At 35.7% G+C, this 19,073-nt stretch overlaps 1 long non-coding RNA gene across 1 annotated transcript; it reads right to left on the bottom strand.

Moving 5' to 3' along the window:
* Positions 1-1,073: 1,073 nt before the first annotated feature.
* LOC113089376 (uncharacterized) lies at positions 1,074-12,569 on the bottom strand. Its single transcript, XR_003286456.1, has 3 exons — positions 11,940-12,569; positions 10,319-10,356; positions 1,074-1,132 (listed from the first exon to the last, which is right to left on the bottom strand). It is a non-coding gene; the product is annotated as an uncharacterized LOC113089376 (long non-coding RNA).
* Positions 12,570-19,073: the final 6,504 nt, after the last annotated feature.

Raw genomic sequence — 19,073 nt, 5'->3', positions numbered from 1 at the left:
GAAGGGAATTAGGAAGGTGAAGGACTGAACCACCCTCATAGCCTTTCCACATGAGCACACCTTATATACACACACGCTGCCGGGACTCCTGCAATATTTTAAAGGGATAAGGCTCTGAACAAAGGAATTAAAATATAGATCACACAAACGGCCTTCCCATCTCTTGTCCGGCAACAGTGTGGAAACAAATTGGATCAGAGTGCGAGAGAATGAGTAAGGCGCTATACTGTCAAGATCGTAAAGTGCTCATTGCACTTGTTACGGTTCAAAGTGGCGATAAAATAAACTACTATGATCAAATTCACATAATTTATTTATTTATATCCTTTAATATAATCCTCGGAAATGAATTTAAACTTTAAGATGGTATTGTACTAAGAATATTTATAGTTGTGGAGAATCAAATAATAAAAAAAGCAAACATTTAAATATATATGCAATTAAACTGACCACAAAAATCTAAGCAGAAAAAAAAGCATTGGTGCTTAATGGGAGAAAATACGAAGTACAGTGCATCCAATGCTAACCTCTCTCTCCTTGTTCCTGGAATACACATAAACATAAATTTGAGCTTTGAAATGAACGTGTAAGCCAATGCCTTGCAGGATACGGCTCTGACTGGAGTCATGTGATATAAGTCTGCTTTACTCCTTACCACCAATGAGCAAGGGCAAACGCTGTTGCCATAGTAATCCCTCCTATGTTTGCCATCCAGCATTTTTTGGGGAAAAAGAAACCCGTTTTGATGTCACGCGGAAGCCAGTTCACCACAATATCTTCACAAAAACGTTCAGAATATGTGGTCAAAAACTGACTTAGCTTGAAATATGTACATTACCTGGCATTATCTATTCATGTTTCTAAAAGCAAATAATATACAGTTATTCATGGTTATAGCATGCTTATATATGCTAATACTTGCCCATAAAGGACATAAACAAACCTAGTCCTACAAGTCACATATGCAGCAACGGTGAGAGAACCTGTTACATATTTGTCTCTGAAACATGCAACCTCATGCAAAATGAAAGTCAAGGTCATACTGAGAGTGCATGAAAACTGCAAATCACTCACCTGATCCGAGGTCAGTTCATTTCCGTGTTTTATCACTGATTTCCAAGGTCTCCTTTTCCTGTAAAACCACAGAATAACACATCTTAGTGAATTCAGCTTGATTTCACCTTGAAACGCAAGCATTTTTGGTCTAGCTTTGACTGTTTTTGGATATTTCAACATGATGTTATTAGCTATTTTATTTAAAAAGCTGCTTAAATTTAGCAGATCTTGTATCTTTGTGAGGCTCCTGTACTGATGATCATACTCAAGCGGAGCTATAAATAGATTAACATTTTTAAAACACCTTTTTCAAGCATGCATCCACTAGAAGATTTTAAAAGGCCATCTGAATTCAGGTTAAAAATTACTTTCTTTGTCACACAAAAGGATTCAGAACACAATGACAGTGAAATTATGCAGGGCTCAAAAAGAATATAACATGCTCTAAAATAAATATAGAAAAGCATATTATGCCATAGAACCCTGATAAAACTTATTTTATAACCAGTAGAGAGTATTGCAAATTTTGTATTTGTTTGTGTTGCCACATTTAATAATATATGCTCAGGTTTTTCTTTTTTTTTCTTTTTTACCAGGGGTCCACAGACCCTTGAGAGGCCCTGAAGGCACTCCAGGGAGTTCAAGGAAATTATAAAGCTTTTTTCCCCCTTAAATTTTTATGACATTTTTTTGTATTATTTTGAAAGAAATTTTTCTAATGATCAGTTCAGAATGATATAAAATCTACGTTAGAGGGTCACTATGTTATACCTACTCAACATAAAATAAATAGCTTAAATACATAGCCTAGTACAAAACTTGCATTCAAAATATACAGCTCATGACAGGCATTAATGCGGAACGATGTTTGTAATATGAGAAACAAGACTTTTTAAACGTTTTCTAAAACAGAACAAACGAAAACAAATTTACCACATGACTAGCTGATAAACCTAACAGTGGTACACACACAAAAAACATTTCCTCACCTAAATTCATTCAGTTCATGTCAGTTATCAAAATTCGCGCGGAATTACATTTTGAAGTGACTTTTGACGGATTACGGCTGTAAAGCGCGCGAATAAAGTTTAAAGGGACCTGAAATCTAAACCTGAAATGAAATCATTTATGTCGGCTGTTCTCAATATTCACAGATATATAGTCTACCTTCTGTACGAAAAAAAACCCCCATATATTTTCAACATGTAAGGTTTCTAAGCAAAAATCGTTTCAGTCATTGATAAATTCGACAACTTTTTAATGTAGTCAGCTGCTCATCTACATGTTTGTGCATTACAAGGCGTCGCGAATCACCTGAGAGATTTTGGCGCGAGACTGACAACAGTTTGGACACGTTGATGCCCAAAAGTGCAGTTTAGGTAGGTAGACGCAGACATCGTGCTGTTCATTTAACGGTAGGCTATGTGAATTAATAAAACGTTTCGTGAATAAATTAATAGCAAGTTTAAAAACGGATGTTTTATTTCACTATTAAGATATCGAATGCCACACTATTGATATGTTTTTTTAAACGCCTGGGAGTCTGTGGTGTGTGTAAAATATTACCATACATTACAAATGGCCCTTTAAAGTATGCCAATGTAAGACTCCAAATAAAGGATGATTGTCGTTCCCATTTCACTTCTTGGATCAGAGGCCGTTGCTAAGATACCAACTCAGAATTCATAAGTTCAGCGGAGAGATGATTGGCATTTGCTTTTTGAGGTAAAAATGAAAACTGAATAACAATAGATAAAAAGTCCCGTTTTATTGTGAGTAACAGTACCTGTTTGAAACCTAATCTAGTTTGATTAAATTCAAAGAGCGGTCTGCAAACAAAAGAAAACCAAAATACAAGGAATCTGGGTTAAATGTGTTATGAATGCCTAAAAAAGAATAACTTGTCACTAACACCAATTTTAATAATACAAATTTAACCCTCTAGTACTACTGTCACTAAAGCTTCCAACACTGCTGAAGCAAGCAGACTGTCAGCATTATAGGGAAACAATAGAAATTATACACCATGCAAAGTATATTACCATACATTTTTACACATACTATATCTAGCATAACATGTCCAGTTAACATTTACAGGCTAAACCACAAAAGGATTTGTCCCTTAAAGGGCAGTTTTCCAAAAGAGAATAGTCAATTTACAAACCAAATATATTTTATAACCACTGCCCTGACTGTAAATGAACTGCCCAAAAGCATCTAAAAAATAGATTTTAAGCCACATTCTCTCAGCCTATAGAATCGAAGCACCACTGGCCAACTTTGAGGCAAAAACTGCATCTTGATATTTTATATACAACAAGCATTGTGTTCTTATATGTCTAAGATGTCTAATTATCATGAACTGAATGTATGTATGTATACTGTTTATAATAAATAAGTCAAAAAAATTATTCCCTTCTTAGACACGTTAAATGCATTATCAGAACCAAATAAAAGCACTGCATCAAAAAAAAATGTCTCAGATATCCCCCCAAACCCCTCTTCGCAGCATCTCCCCTCATATATTTTTAATCTGCAGTTGTGACACTGGGATGCAGAGTTGGTTACATTTAATTCAGATTAGTATTAGACGTAGACAATAGCAGTGCTGCGTATGCCAGGTGCTAAGACAAGACTCCATCTGCTGGGGCCCCTAACGCAGGACCAGACACATATTAATGTGGGAAAATGTCTGGGGCGCCTCTCAGACAGGCCTCTCGCTGCACCTCAGACTCTATTTGTGTCAGGCATCTATTACACATCTGTGCCCTCCCCCATAAATTACAACATCTGATGATTTGTGTGAAACCGAAAAAAATATTTAAGCTATCAGCAATTAATGAGCCCATCGGAGGTCAGTTTACTGATTCCGCATTACAGTATTTAGCACATTTGTAGTAGTCTATGCAAAATCACAAAAATACTCAATATGGAGATCCTTTTTTGCAATGAATTGTGAAATCTTGAAGCTGTCATATCACTCACAAACATACACTTCAGCTTTGTATTTATCATTATCACATCCTAGGATCAGAAATAGCTGTGTGTGATGTGGCACTAACCAATCAGGACATAAATGGCCAAAAAACGACAGCTTGTATGTGCTATAACCGATAGACATAGGCCTATAAATACTAGAGTGCTTATCAGAGGCCTAGCAGTTTCATAAATAGGAAAAAAAATAAGACATTTGCGCACTGCATGTGTCATAGAATGATGTCATAAGCAGTCCGTTTAAAATATCCTTGACATTTCATTTATGGCGTCATGAACGGTTTGAGAATCTGGAACACAAACAACATTCTGAGGTAAAAAAAAAAAAAACTCTATTAAGCACAATAATGGTCGAATTTTGACAGGTGTACAATGACGAGGTCAGTCTTTCACCCCTATTTCTGTAGTCAAAGTGAAGCAGATGGGATGAAATGGCAATCATTTTATAGTTTACATTCTATAATAAGGCATAAACACAGACTATTTCCTAGTTTAGCCATCACCATAAGACACAATGAGTGTCAAACCACACACACCTCCGAGGTTTGACTTTCCCATATTATATTAGGACCACGTGACCCACGGGATCCGACCAATCGGTCGAAACACCTCGATGAACCGATTCCTGTCATCCAGAATTCATACATCAACATCATCATCACGTCTATAATGGAATGTTGCCCAGCTCAAGCACACTTGAGAATGAACGCCAAGTCCGTATCAGCCTGGATCTCAAGCGTTCGCGTTTCGCCAGCGTTCTAACGCCTCCCTGTGTAGCCGGAGGCAGATTCCACGTAAAATCCATGTCTTCCACGTAGCTTTAGGTATTCCAGTCCTTCCAGACCACTGAAACGCATTCACGCAGCGCCAACGGATTCGATGCTCTTTGTAGCGGACATCGCCGTCTCCCTCATACCCCGACCATCCACATCCCTCCAGCTTTCCAGCCTCGTTCCCATTCAAAGCGCTCCGAAGTCTTTGGAATTAGTTTATACTTTCGGTTCTCTAGCTTTATGATATCACATAAACTCATACAGCTAGATAACCAAAGAGAAAAACTAACCCATGTGTCTTAAAGGGACCGCCGCGTACGCCAGATGCAGCTTCTGTTGTGGTCACATGGAGCTATTGCATTCACTGCCGTGTGAGCAGCTCCGTTACATTCTCACTCACTCTTTCAGCGCGCGCACGCACATACACGTGGGCTAAATACTCTCATATTATGTGCATTTAATAGTCTAATGGCTATTGCGCAACGCATGCATTTGGACATCCAATACATGGCGATGATTTGCAATGTGTGTGAAAGTGAAACGCATGTTTTTATTATCCAGCTGGCCTAGCGATGTCGGAGCTGAGAATGTTTCTAAAAATCCAAATATCTAAAACAAATATAACGGATAACTATTTTGAATTAGGCTTAGCAACACAGTAAGTGTTCGATATGTCCACGCGCGTACATTTACCAATGGCACGCTGTAAAAACACTCGTTTAAAATAGCACACGTCCTGTTTTATTTCAAATAACACTGAAAAAACACCTTGTAAATTATTGTTTGGCTATTCTACGGCACAATTAGCCTACATGTAGGCATTAGAGGCTATACATGTCCTGCTGGATGCATATGAGATTTAGGCTCTCGTTAACAGGCCTAAATTGGGTATCTATAGACCCAGCAATATTAAATGGCTCACTTCTTAAATTGAAATATTGAAAGGTGTTCTGAAATGCTTTACAATTCAACCTGTCCTAGCCCGTGTGAATAGATCTGAATTAAAACGGTGTATCTAACAGACAACCGCTTCTGGAATTGCAACTACCTCAAATGAAGCAAACAAATAAAGCTGAATTGCCTAAAAATAGCTACAAGGTTATTTAACAGCTCTTATGTTCAGCTAAAAACCCATATCAATCAACCCCGGAGAAAAAAAACAATGGGTTATGGGTTCTTTAAAGCACCACAACACTGATGTTTTCTAAAGAATGTGCGAATAAAATGTTAAAAACTTAGAAAGGTTCTCGTAATGACAACAGGACTAAAATACTTTTTTGGATCTTTTAGAGGAACTTTTATTTTTAAGGCTGTATTGCGAGCTCTAGTATATCATCTCAATCAGCTTAATTAAGTCTGTATACACTGAGAATTTGGCGACTGGTTAGACTTAAAGAATACATAAATAAGAGGTGAATACCCTACATCTTAATAAATAGGTGAAAATACAAACGGACACCCTGTCAAGCAGGTTTAAAAGAAGTAACGCTTGAAATACACAAGATAAACATTAGCTAACTCTAGCTCTAACAACGTGCGTTTAATGTCACAAAATGATGTAGGCTACTCACAATTTCATTTCCCATCCAGCGTTTTCCAAAAACGTCCAGAACATCCATTTAATTCAAACGACAGCACTCACACAAAAAAAAGCGTGAGAACAAGTTAATCTCAAGGTTTACGGGACTTACTGGCGTCTTTTCGATGCCTCCGCGATTTATTTGCTAAAGTAAAGCCGTTAAGATGGAAATAAAATCTTTATCGTGAAATCTTAGAGCTGAAAAGCCCAGCACGAGGAAGCGCAAGGCTCCGGCAGCAGCACTGAACGGGAGGAGATTGAACTGAGGGGCTCCTCTGGGCAGGACCACGGGGGTCACACCGCCAACACAACTGTGATGTCACCAGCATTAACCATTAATGCTTATTGATACACATGGCTGAACAGGGCTGAGACACCCAGGGGACGCGGCCGTGACCGAGCACTGCTCTCAGCATCCTTAACTATATATAATCTCTTTTACCTGCAACTTAATCTGTGAAATTATTCAAAATATCATTCAGACCAATAATGAGTTGAATGCACCCGTGTTCTATGATGAACATTTTCCATTTCAAAATTAAGAGTCATTCTGATGTTTTTGTAGGGCTTAGTGCCAAAAAGGTCACTAGTCAAAATGTCTAGGTGGTGTAACTATTTCAAGACTGTCTCACTAACAGACTTATGTTATTGAAGAAATGTTTGTTGTATATCTTGAAATGGGATTTTTGGAAGTATATTTTAAAAATACATTTAAATAAAGAGGCGAGGCCGATTTGTTGTAGAAGAGTAGCTACGTTTTGAAAATAGTTTGACCGCCAAATCAGAGTCAGCGTGGTGAAGCCACACCAACAATCAGGAAGTCATTTTGTTGTCATCTGAAAATAAAAGCGTAAAACACAGATGAACGACTGTGAGAAAAGTCTTAAAAATATTATCTATTTTGACGTTTTTATGAAAAGGCTCTTTTTTGCTCTGGTCAAACGTAGTAACTCTGATAAACACACACACAGACACACACACTTTAAACTTAAAAATAAAGATTAATATCAAGCCGCAAATGACGTAGGCCTATTTAGCTCTTTTTCTTGATGATGTTTATACGAGTTGGTAACATTCAGATATACGTATCTAACACTAAACACACAAATAAATAAATATGATTACATATACTATATTTTAAAAAGATTTCTTATTTTATCAACTCGGACATCCTTATTTATAATTGACCCTAACGCCGATTGGTTGCTTTGTTTGCCATTTGAATAACCGATAAACTGTTTAAATCCAGTTTGTGTTTCTTGTGGCGCGGAATATCACACTGCATTCTTTATGAGGTGCACAGTAGAGATTCTGCAGTTGTGGTCTAATAATAAATAAAACCTTTACTGGTGTTGCTTGCAAACGATAAACACTGTGAAACTCGTATAGCTACATTATATACTGTATGGGGCATGCGAGCAGAAAGGCTATTTACATTTTGCCGATAAAGACATTTTATTATAGGATTTTATTACAGGATCAAGACGAGGATAAGATGCGAAAGACCTTTATATTTAAACCTTTTAATGTATATTTACACAATTTGGCTGAGCCATAAATGGAAGAAATGGGCGTGAATATCTAATAACATATATTATAAATAAATACATTTTTCTATAATAATATATAAAATATATAATAAATACATTAAATAAACATTTAAAAATATGTATGAATGCAGACAAGCAGATGGAGCCTCTATCTCTCCCTCCCTCTTTTCCTGTCTATCTCTCCATCTCAGACACACACACACACACACCTTATTTCCCATTAAAATATATTCCCCGGTTCATCTGAAAATGGGATCTCCCAGTGGCTCCATATAAAACGAAATAGACTGTTCCATTTAGCAAGAGGAACGCGAGATATTTCGCGCGCACTAAAGAAACACTGCCGAGTAAAGCAATAAATGTGATATTTCGGCTGCTGTAAAAACTCGAGTCTGTGTTTTAAATCAAAGGAAATCAAGAAGAAGAGTTCTACTTCTATACATAATGCAAGCGCTTGACCTAAATGTAAAAAAAAAAAAAAATGAGAGCACTGACCAAAAAAATAGAAAATTATATAAGCAAGCAATTAGCTTGCTACAGAAATCCAGAGGTTAATTACAGTTAGTATTTACTGGTTAAACGAAACTATTTGAGCAATAATGCATTAATTAACCTACACACAACTTCGCTTCTGAGGCAAAATGTCTCGGATCTAAGAAAGTCATCTAGGAATGACTGATTTATGTATTTATTTATTTACTGTTAAACTCTAGAAAAGGACAGTGCAACGCATTGGGGGAATGTCTCAGTATAAATAAGATATTAAATATGTTCACGGTATAAATGTTTTCTGCGTGTAGTTATGAAATAAGCGTTAAACGAAATGCTTCCAATATGTTGGAATATGTTTTTTTTTTCTTTCCCCAAGATTATTCTCAAACATCTTCAGTTCGTGGACTAACATTTTACTTTAAGTACATAGCTTTATTAACATAGCTTTATTAGCTATTGCTAAAATGTTTTTCAGTTTTGTTCTAGGTTGTTGCATTTGTGCAGTTACGATGTAACAAACGAAGAGCTTTCACTCACACTTCATAGTCAAACTCTATAACTGCCCGTTTTCTTTCAAATGTTTAATTTTAATTAGTGTATTTAAACTCACGGAATGTAGTGTGAAGACCTCAGTGTCCAGTTTTATGAAATAAAGCTTGCCTATTATTTTTTGCAACCAATAGGCCTTATTACAATAAAAATAACAAATATTGTCAGTTGTTTGTTATCGCTTATTCTAACATTAACCACCCTAAATTTACAACGACATACAAGATACACTCATTCAAATATCAGTCTCTCTGTCTTCTCTCAACACCCGCCCCCTGACACACACACACACACACACACACCTCCACGTGATTTAGACACTCCCGCTCTTTGCGTCATGTCCTGTTTCAAATATGCGCTTCCCACCATGCTCAAAAATAGACTGTAACCCCTGCATACAGGCCTGTATAATACAAACAACGCAGTTGTCAGCAATACATCGCACCTCTTCTACAAACAATCTTCTGTTCTTTTATATAGCATATTTAAGCAACGCTAATTCCACAGTAACTTAAAGCGTTGTAATAACAATAAATAATTTATAGTTCTAATGTACAATAATGGGAATAACACTTCTAAGAGGTGAATTTTGCAATACGATTTGCAGTTTGAGACGCACAAAAGCTCAGTCTGAAGCCAACAGGTAGAAGGGATCTGTCCTTGGTGCTGAAGTTCCGATTATAGAAAAGACTGCAGGAGTTCCTCATCTTTCACAGTCACCTTGTTGATGTATGAGTTTGACATACAGGCTATAATTTTTTTTCCCCACTGTTGATTCTTTTTTATTCTTTTATTTATTCTTTTTCAAAAACAACAACATCAACAACAACAAAAAAAACTCATATTCGCTCCATTACAGGACTTCATAAATAGTTCGACTAGTAACAGTAGATTAATGCAAATTTGGGCTATCTTGCAAACATCAAGATCATTTAAATATATGTAGCCTATATAAATTGAAACATTTCGTAATAAAATACTTAAAGACACAATTGTAATCATTTATACATTGGCGAATTGCTGTTGGTATATTCAAAGATCAAAAATCGGTCCTATGGTGATATTTATATCTTTAAAGAATATATTTGCTAAAAACGTGGCTGGAAGTGTGTATATTACACATTTGTTTCTTTAAAAATGTTCAAGTTCATTTTGCATGGTTAAGTGTTAAGTTCTACCGCTAAACACTAATACAACCCAAAATGTAAATTACATTTAATTCTCTTTACTCACAAAACTTAAACGTACGACATTTAAAACGTTCATAACTCATTTTATTCATTTGATTTGAACTATTTTATCTGTCAAATCGTTGTAATTCTTACCTCTCAGTGGACAATGATGACCTCTCATCTCTGAGTGCCTGGAGAAACAGAAGTTATAATGAGAAACAACAAGCAACCAATGTTTGAGTTCTTCACCAGTTCATTTGTTTACATTTTCACCTTAGATTTTTTTTTGATCTATTATTAACTACTCTACCTGTAAAAATGAAAATACAAAAAGAGTAAGGCTATTTAATAGATTTTGCGTCACAACGACACTGAATATATGAAGTCAAATGTTATGCTATAGTCTAGAGCATATACTACACTATGCACTTTACAAAGCAGTGTGTGAAAAGTACAATCACGTGCTTTTCTCTCTCTCTCTCTCTCTCTCTCTCTCTCACACACACACACACACACACACACACACACACACACACAGAAATACACACTACAGCTCCATTTTAAATCCAAAAGCCTGACCAAGCAGCACTTTTATTGCAGGCAAGCTATACTTTTCAAAAATATTAACATAACACTAATAATAATATCAGACTTAGTAATAACGTGTAAGCTACAACTGGGGGGAAAAAAACCTCTTAAAATATAACTATATTCTTTCAGTCTGTTGTAGTTGGGTAGAATACAGTTTAGAAAAAAAAAAAAAAAGGTTTGGGGCCTTTTGTGGGGTTCCAGGGATCCTCTTGGTCTCTATTGTTGGCCGCTCCAAAGGCCTGATTAATTAATTTCACACTGTAGCTCCGGAGAAGATTTTCCCACAAACAAGTGACCGAAAAAAAAATTCAGTCCTAAAGAAAGAAGTCAACATCAAGTTCAACAACGTGCGGGCTGCTCATTATCATGACAATAACGTCTGGGAGCACAGGAGTCCCCTTAACAAGAGGGTCTGGCGTCAATACACAGCACCTCCCGGACCCCAGAACATTTTCCCAGGCTCCTCTAACAATCGCACAACTGTTTGCTCCCCGGACTCGCCTAATGATCACTTCATACAACGCTCAAAAGATGATTTAGTTAAAATACGCCACATTAACTCTGACGAATGGAAACTTTCTTCCCTTAAAAAAAAAGCGTGAGAATGAGACTCTGTTAAATGCGAAATCTGCACACATTTATTTAGACCACAAACTTGTTTTAGCTATTTCAGCAAAACCACACTGTGGATTGTTTGATCAATTTACTGGCATTTGTCAACTGCCTTAACTTAAATTCACTGTTTAATTTTTTTTTTTTTTTTTTTTTTTAACTCTAGCCTATAGTTTACAGTTTCAAACTTGTTCAATTATATAACGGTAGTCTATACATGCATATTTAAGGCAGGCTACTAAAACCTTATTGTTTATACATAACTCAGGTAAACCCGTGGAAGGACAGATGATTCAAATTTCAAATCAGAGTAGCTAACACACTTGACGTTAAAGATGCAATACGCATTAGCCAAACAAAATGCAACACAACAACGTGGAAAAAAACAACTTTAATATGTTTTATAATTATTTAAAATATACATTTTCGCGGTAGGCCTATATATCTAGTCTAAATAACTTATAAAGCAAGTAACATGCTTAACTATAGAATGTTTACACTATTATAAAACGTAGTCTGTATTTTCCCCTGGTCATTATTAATGTGTCAGTACAATGAAGTATTCACTTACCAAACTTGAGGTGATCCATAACACCATAGTATCTAATCCACAAGCAAATGTCAAAAACTTGGAAAGGCAGAGGGCTTTGTAGCAATGCATTTGTTCAAACCACGAACTATTCCCGAGAATCGCGTCACGAAAAGTACCGGTGTCAATTAGTTACAAACAGCCATTGGCTTTTGACGCTCAAGTGCACAACTTGTTCTCCAGATTCCTGCCAAGCATCCAGTGCTACTATTCCGAAGACTACTATGATCGAGTCTGTCGTTGGTCCCCATGCGTGGACGTGTGCAGAAACTCAAGCAGCTCGCGCTTAAAGGGCGTCTCGTCGTGAATTGATGAGTTATTGTTCCAAAGTCTGTGTGCATGATCCATTTAGAGTTACGCCCATCTGAATTCTTTCACTGTTTGAATTGGCATATGGGAAGACTAAAGAAGAAAGCACGTCGGTTTCGTTCTATCCGCGAATAAGCGAAGAAATTAACGCAATTTATCCTCAGGCTAATCAGATTTTAGGTAGAGACGTATTACGAAGCTTGTACGTAACAAGATACTATTGCACATCAATAGGCTAATTGTCAAAAGCATCACAGAGCTTGCAGGTGCACATGACACATTACAGTGCTGACGGCACCCGTGCAGCGCGGGCCAACAGAATGCGCAAAAAAACCTTGCGAAAAGAAATGGCATTTGCGTGAAAACCCACAACAATAGCATTCCCAGAATTCGACTAAACACAAGTATCCTAGGCTTATATCTTTAGCACTTCAAACATACCACGATAACTTTAGTTTGTTATTTTAAGCATTTTATGTTCGCCTTTTATTTGACAGTAGCTAACAGCTCCAAACTAACTGGAAATTAGTAGGCTATTTTTAAAAAAGTCGACATGAGAAGTCATTGAATAATATCACTCAGTTTGGCCTAAACCTGTTTCTATGACAGGTCTTTCTAATCTTTTATGAGTTTTATATAAGCAAAAATGGAAAGATAAACACTGAAGAACAAAAAAATAAATAATAAAATTTTACTATGGCCTGTGACTTCTACCGAAAATCAATTAAAAAGCTTAGAATGTGTTACAACACAAAATCAGTGACATGATTAACTATTTTATAGTTTGGATAAATATAGGCATATTTTTACATGGTCAAATCAAAGAGATACCACTCAAACAGAAACAATGAAATTATATAAAAAAAGAAAACTAAACTGTTTACAAAATACAAGACAACACTGTTATTTTGAGTTGATTTAATCTCCATGCCAGATGAAAGAAAAACTGTGGTTCCATCCAAATTTCTTTCCATGCCATATCTATTAACACGTCGTCACTGAAACAACTAGAAAACAGCGGCACCCATCGGTATAACACTGCAACATGGACATAAGATTATCATCATGAAAAGACGGAGCTTTCCGTTGTAGGACCGTCAATAATGCATGTTTACATATCACGAGACAATTTGTGTAAAAAATAATAAACGCCTCAAAATACCCATATTATAGCTATTATAAATTGTTTTTAAGTCATTTAAAACAAATGTTATGAGCTGGAAAAAAAACAAATAGGCTAAAGCAGATTTCTGAAATATCTTTAAGATATCCGTGTACAGCAAACACTATAGATACAAATAGGTCTGTTACAATTTATCATTTGAAAAAGAATTAACGAACCAGCACAACCGTTTTCGTAGCAGGATTTCGAATCTGTTTCAAATAACAATTAAGCCTATTGGCAACGGCCAAACTGTACAACGTCATCATTTAGATTAATTTAGAACACACTTTTTTATTTCATAGCAGTTTACAAACAAAATCTGGCGCCTAAGCAAACGTCAGAAACAAGACAAGACAGATCATCACGTAATGATGGTATCTTGTAGAATTCTTCAGGCTAATATTTAAATTAATGTTAAAAGCTAATATTGTGCTGTGGGATCACATTTTGCAATAACAATAAAGGAAAATATGATACAAGACTTTAAATATTAAGATAAAAGATAGTCTATTTTAAAAGGTAAAAGGCTAAAACAAGTAAAGCAAACGCATTGCCATTTAAAAAATAAAATAAATAAAAATATTTTTTTAAATCATGTTTTTTTTTTCTTAAATGCACCTTAATTTTTTTTTTTTATCTTGACGTTATGACAACCTGCCTACCGTAATCGAAAGTACAGTACAATAGGCTATATAAAATGTCTGTAACTGAGCAACAATAATACTCATTAAACCTAATAGCTAAACACATTTCAGCTGAGAGAAACGGAAATTTAGTTGACCCGTGATCGTAAAATAGCATACTCTTAAAAATAAAGGTTTTTAATGCCATCAATGGTTCCACAAACAACCTTAACCATCGAATCTTTTCATTCCACACAAGGTTCATTTACAGTGGAAAACGGTTCTTTAGATTATTAAAATGTTTTTCAAAAACTTTTCTTTTAAGAACTGTTCACTGGAAGCTTCTTTGGGGCCCCAAATCTATGGCATCTCTGTGAAAACCTATTTTTGGAACCTTTTATTTTTTTTTTAAGTGTGTATGCTATATTAGCTCTAAAATGTGTGAACAGACATAAATGAAGTGTTGTGGACAACATATCGCAACATTCAATTTGAGGTTAAAAAGACCTGTATCAAAATAACTATCAAAATTAATGATATGCTTCGTACAAAAAACATTTTATCACAACATATTTACGGTAACATCATAAAATGAGGCTGAGATTCTACAAACAATAATCAATACCAGCACTTCCTAGTCTATATATAAATTAGTCTATATTTTTTATTATATTGTGGGAACGAAATGGTTTGAAACATTAGGGTTTTCTTGAATTTTGAAACGCTTTCAATAACTCAACTATTCAATAATGGTAAAAGAATTGCAAACTCTTTCATTTAACAACCAATGAAAATATATAATCTGCGCTTTTGCTCAAATGGCCAGATTTTACATAACATAAGAGCTTTGTCGATGGCAGAGTTTTAAAAACCAGGCATCCCTGTGTAGGTATGCCTTACAGGTTGCACTTGACCTTTTGCTCAAATTATACACGCTTCTGTTTTGACCCCAGGTCACAGGTCAAACACCAATTCTGAGCAAAAACCTATGGGCTGAATGATTTCCCTTTCCTAACAAATACCAATTGGCTGCGATCATTGTCAAAAGTCTATGACGAATACAGTTTAGATAGGTTACCCCTAAGTCGAAAATGTTGCAAAAAAAAAAAACAAAAAAAACAAAAAAACAAAAAAATACTGGATATGCACACAAGGTTTTTGGCAATATGGAAGTTTCTTTTAAAAAGCAGAGCAATGAAGATAATTTCAAGCAAAAACTATGCGACACATTCATCACAATAGCACACTCGTTATATTCACCTTACGATGTATGAAATCAACAGATTCTAAAAAGAAAATGAAGGCAAAAAAAAACTTAATAAAAACAATAAACCAAGTATCTAAAAGATCGTAGGAAAGAAAGAAAAATAGCCTTTGACTCAATATATAGCCGTTTGTTCGAATGTAATCAGATTAAGTAGCCTATTCATAAGGATTTTTGTAGAAGAAATATTAAGAATTGTCCCAATTAAAGTAAGACAACATTTAGCGAATCTCAGGAAGCTAAATTACAAACTAACTTCTAACTCCACACAAGTTCAAATGAGTTTACACGAGTATACATACCCAAAGTTGTTGTCGTTGTGGAGGGATGTTTCCACAGTGGCTGTTTCGTGGGAAAAGACTCGTCTGGGAATGTCACAGTCCTTTAATTGGAGCCGGACTGGATTTTATGGAAATGAGCATTGAACATCAGTCTTAACGAGTGATTGGCACATATAAGAAGAGTGCAAGGGGCATACTCATGTCTTTTAGCTCCGCAATTCAGAAGGTCAAGTTCAAGCGCTTATCTCAGTTCTCTCAATGCGTGTGACCAATTATCATGCAAGGCTCGTGAAAGCCATGTGTGTCTGCAGCGCTGCGCAGGGGGCGCTCAGCTGAAAACACTTCCACTGGCTGGACTCTTCATTTCAAAGCCTTTAGTGATTGAACTTTTTCGCATTTTTTTTTAAATGTTGGTAAGAACAGACATGCGTTTTTAATATTTCATCAACAAGTTATTAGTTCATTCAAATATAAATAAACATTAAAACATGTTAATCAAAGTTTAATGACATTACATTTGTTTAAACAAATGACAATTACCTGGAGGTCGGCCTTTTGGTTATCTGACTTGGATTCTTACAGCAAAAGGATATTTATACTACAGTGATTTGATGTTTAATACCTTGAATTGCTTAACAAATGTTAAGTTGTTCCATATCCATTTTTTTTGCAGGGTTTACCGGCCTTTTTGAAAATTTCGAGGTCTTTGCCAACACCAAGGCTACCAGTTGTCCTAATTGTTCAGGATGATTTTACTTGGTTTAGACAATCTGGTTTTGTTTGTTTGGTTGCTTTCTTTTGCCAACAAAGACTGGCCAATTTCTAAGCAAATGCATTTGTTTCGCAGAGAAAAGGCTACTTTGTAATGGATATTCTTTTTTTGTAAAAGATTGAAATTCAAAATGTAAACTACTGTAATGTGCACTCTTACAATTAAAACTTCATATATTTAATAATGAACAATCTTATCAAGAAGAATTTTACCTGTAGAGTGGAATGGAGTTTTGAATGTTCTGATGCTGTAATATTGCTTCTTTAGGGGTGCGTTCCCCAAAAGCAACCATGGTCATTACCAACAGAGTTAAATGGAACTTGCGAACAGCTAACAATGCTTTGGGGAACAAACCCTTGTGAGTTTCTGCCTGGGTTCTTCAAGCACCACATAGATGGGTTTCAAGTGTGGGAAAAGGAAGCAGATGGGTTTTCAACTTTCTTTTTGGTTCTAATTGGAATGTTTAAACACATATCATAGCAGGAACATTTTAAATTTCACAAGGAACTTTTAAGAAAAAACATGCTTGAGTGCATTATTTTCCTTTTTAATGGATGTTTCCTAGAACCAATAATGATAGGCTGATCCTAAAAGCATCATACACCTAGTACAGAGATGCCCAAACCAGGGCCTGAAGGCCGAAGTTGGCCCATGACGATATCGATTTGGCCCCCATGCCATATCATGCAATAAAACATGCCATTGGAGCGTATCTTCATTTCTAATTCACCTTTGTGTTTTAACACTTTTTTTGTGTGGTTTCACATTGGAATGTAGATAATAAACTGGAAGTGTTTTAATTATTATTATAACAATAAATTTGAATATTATGATATAATACAACACCTTTGGCCCTCAATCAAGTTTGTTGTTTGTCATGCAAACACTTTACATCATGTTATGATCAATAGGATATAGCAATTTGGCAGCAGTAACATTTTGAGAAGAAAACAAAAACATTAGAAGGATCAAAAACAGCTGAAAGGAGGATTCAGTCCCACAAGTGTAGGCTTAACAGTTGTTCACATTAGCATTTGTACGAAACGTAAAATCAACTATGGGCCCATGGTATCACCAAACCATAAACATTGCGGTTAAAATCAACCTTGAATGTCACCAATGTTGGCAAAAAATAGATTGGATGTTTATGAATTTACCAAAGTAAAGCTTGGGCTGAAAATAACCTTTCCCATTTGAAACAAACTTTCTAATCCCACAAAATACACAAACATCTATATTAGAGCCAACTAAATTAATTAGAAATTCATTTAGACTAACCATCCACATTGTAAAGTGTTACACCTGAAAACTATTGCACAGGCCTACTACAAAACGTTCAGAAAAGCCTGAGTTTGCAAGTTTGTATCGCCACAATTTTTCTCCATTTGTCGTCACATGATATTTTCCAATATATTTTTGTTTCTTAAGGGATAACGTTACTTATTTTGCCTTTTTATCAATTTTCTATTTTACACGACCACACAAACTGATCGATTGTTGTTTGTACGTTAGCTTCTAAGTTGATATCATGTTAACATTAATGACAGCTTGCAGACTGGTTCGTAGTATTTTGAATCCAGAGTACTTTGTCCTAACGTTACTTGTGTAAGTGACTGTGGCATTGCAGTTGCACCGATTCTGTGTTCTGGACCTCAGTATAGTGTCTTTTTAGTGTTTTATAGGCGGTTAGCTGTAGCATGTTAGCTAATTAAGTTTTCATGCCTCCCCATGTCTTTGGGGTTTGTAATTGGACCACCTCCTCATTTTGACAGCATGCCTCCAGTGCTCATCTTGAGTGACTGGCACAGGCCTACTCAAGTAGCTTTGATTGTGAAGTAGGCTACTGTACAAATACTAAAGGCATTTTCTGGCTTCAAAACAAGTTAAGCTCCCGCGACATGCTGTTTATTGGCACAAAACATCACTCGTATTTTAGTTTGTAAAACAACAGAAGTCACGTTTCACTGTATTGCTTTTACAGTGGAACCGGGGAATTAAAGGCATGACTTTAAACAACATATTTGGAAAATAACCACGAAACTTTAACGTTATAGATGTTAAAGCTGGACTAATGTCATAAATCACGTACTAACCTTGTCAGTGCTAACTTACATGTAATTTTCAACTCCTCTCATGTGCAATTAAGCCGACAAATGTGGTAACTAACTTTCCAGCGATTTACGCAAGAATATCTCTTCACTGAAGGCTACTACAGCGTAGTGGATGCCAGCAAGCAAGTCAATATTGCTTCAATCTGGTGTCGACTGTTTTCTTCTGCTTGTTTCCTTCAGCATTGCAATCAAATGGTTTAACAGACCTGATGCTGGCTGAGAAATTCAGATGTGACTTACCTCATTCTTAAAATGAAAAATGAGAGAATTACAACTTTGTTGTATAAACAGGTGTTGGTCATATAATTCAAATATCATCAAAAAGTTGATTTTTATTTCACTAATTCTATTCAAAAAGTGAAACTTGTATATTATATTCATTCATTACACACAGACAGATATATTTCAAATGTTTATTTCTTTTAATTTTGATGGTTATAACTGACAACTAAGTAAAATCCCAAATTCAGTATCTCAGAAAATTTGAATATTGTGAAATATTGTGTTGGCCTTTAAATGGTCTCTCAGTCTAGTTCTGTAGGCTACACAATCATGGGGAAGACTGCTGACTTGACAGTTGTCCAAAAGACG

The sequence above is a fragment of the Carassius auratus genome, unplaced genomic scaffold, assembly GCF_003368295.1.
Source record: "Carassius auratus strain Wakin unplaced genomic scaffold, ASM336829v1 scaf_tig00049727, whole genome shotgun sequence".
In the NCBI taxonomy this organism is placed as follows: domain Eukaryota; kingdom Metazoa; phylum Chordata; class Actinopteri; order Cypriniformes; family Cyprinidae; genus Carassius; species Carassius auratus.
This window is presented reverse-complemented; position numbering and strand designations above follow the sequence as displayed.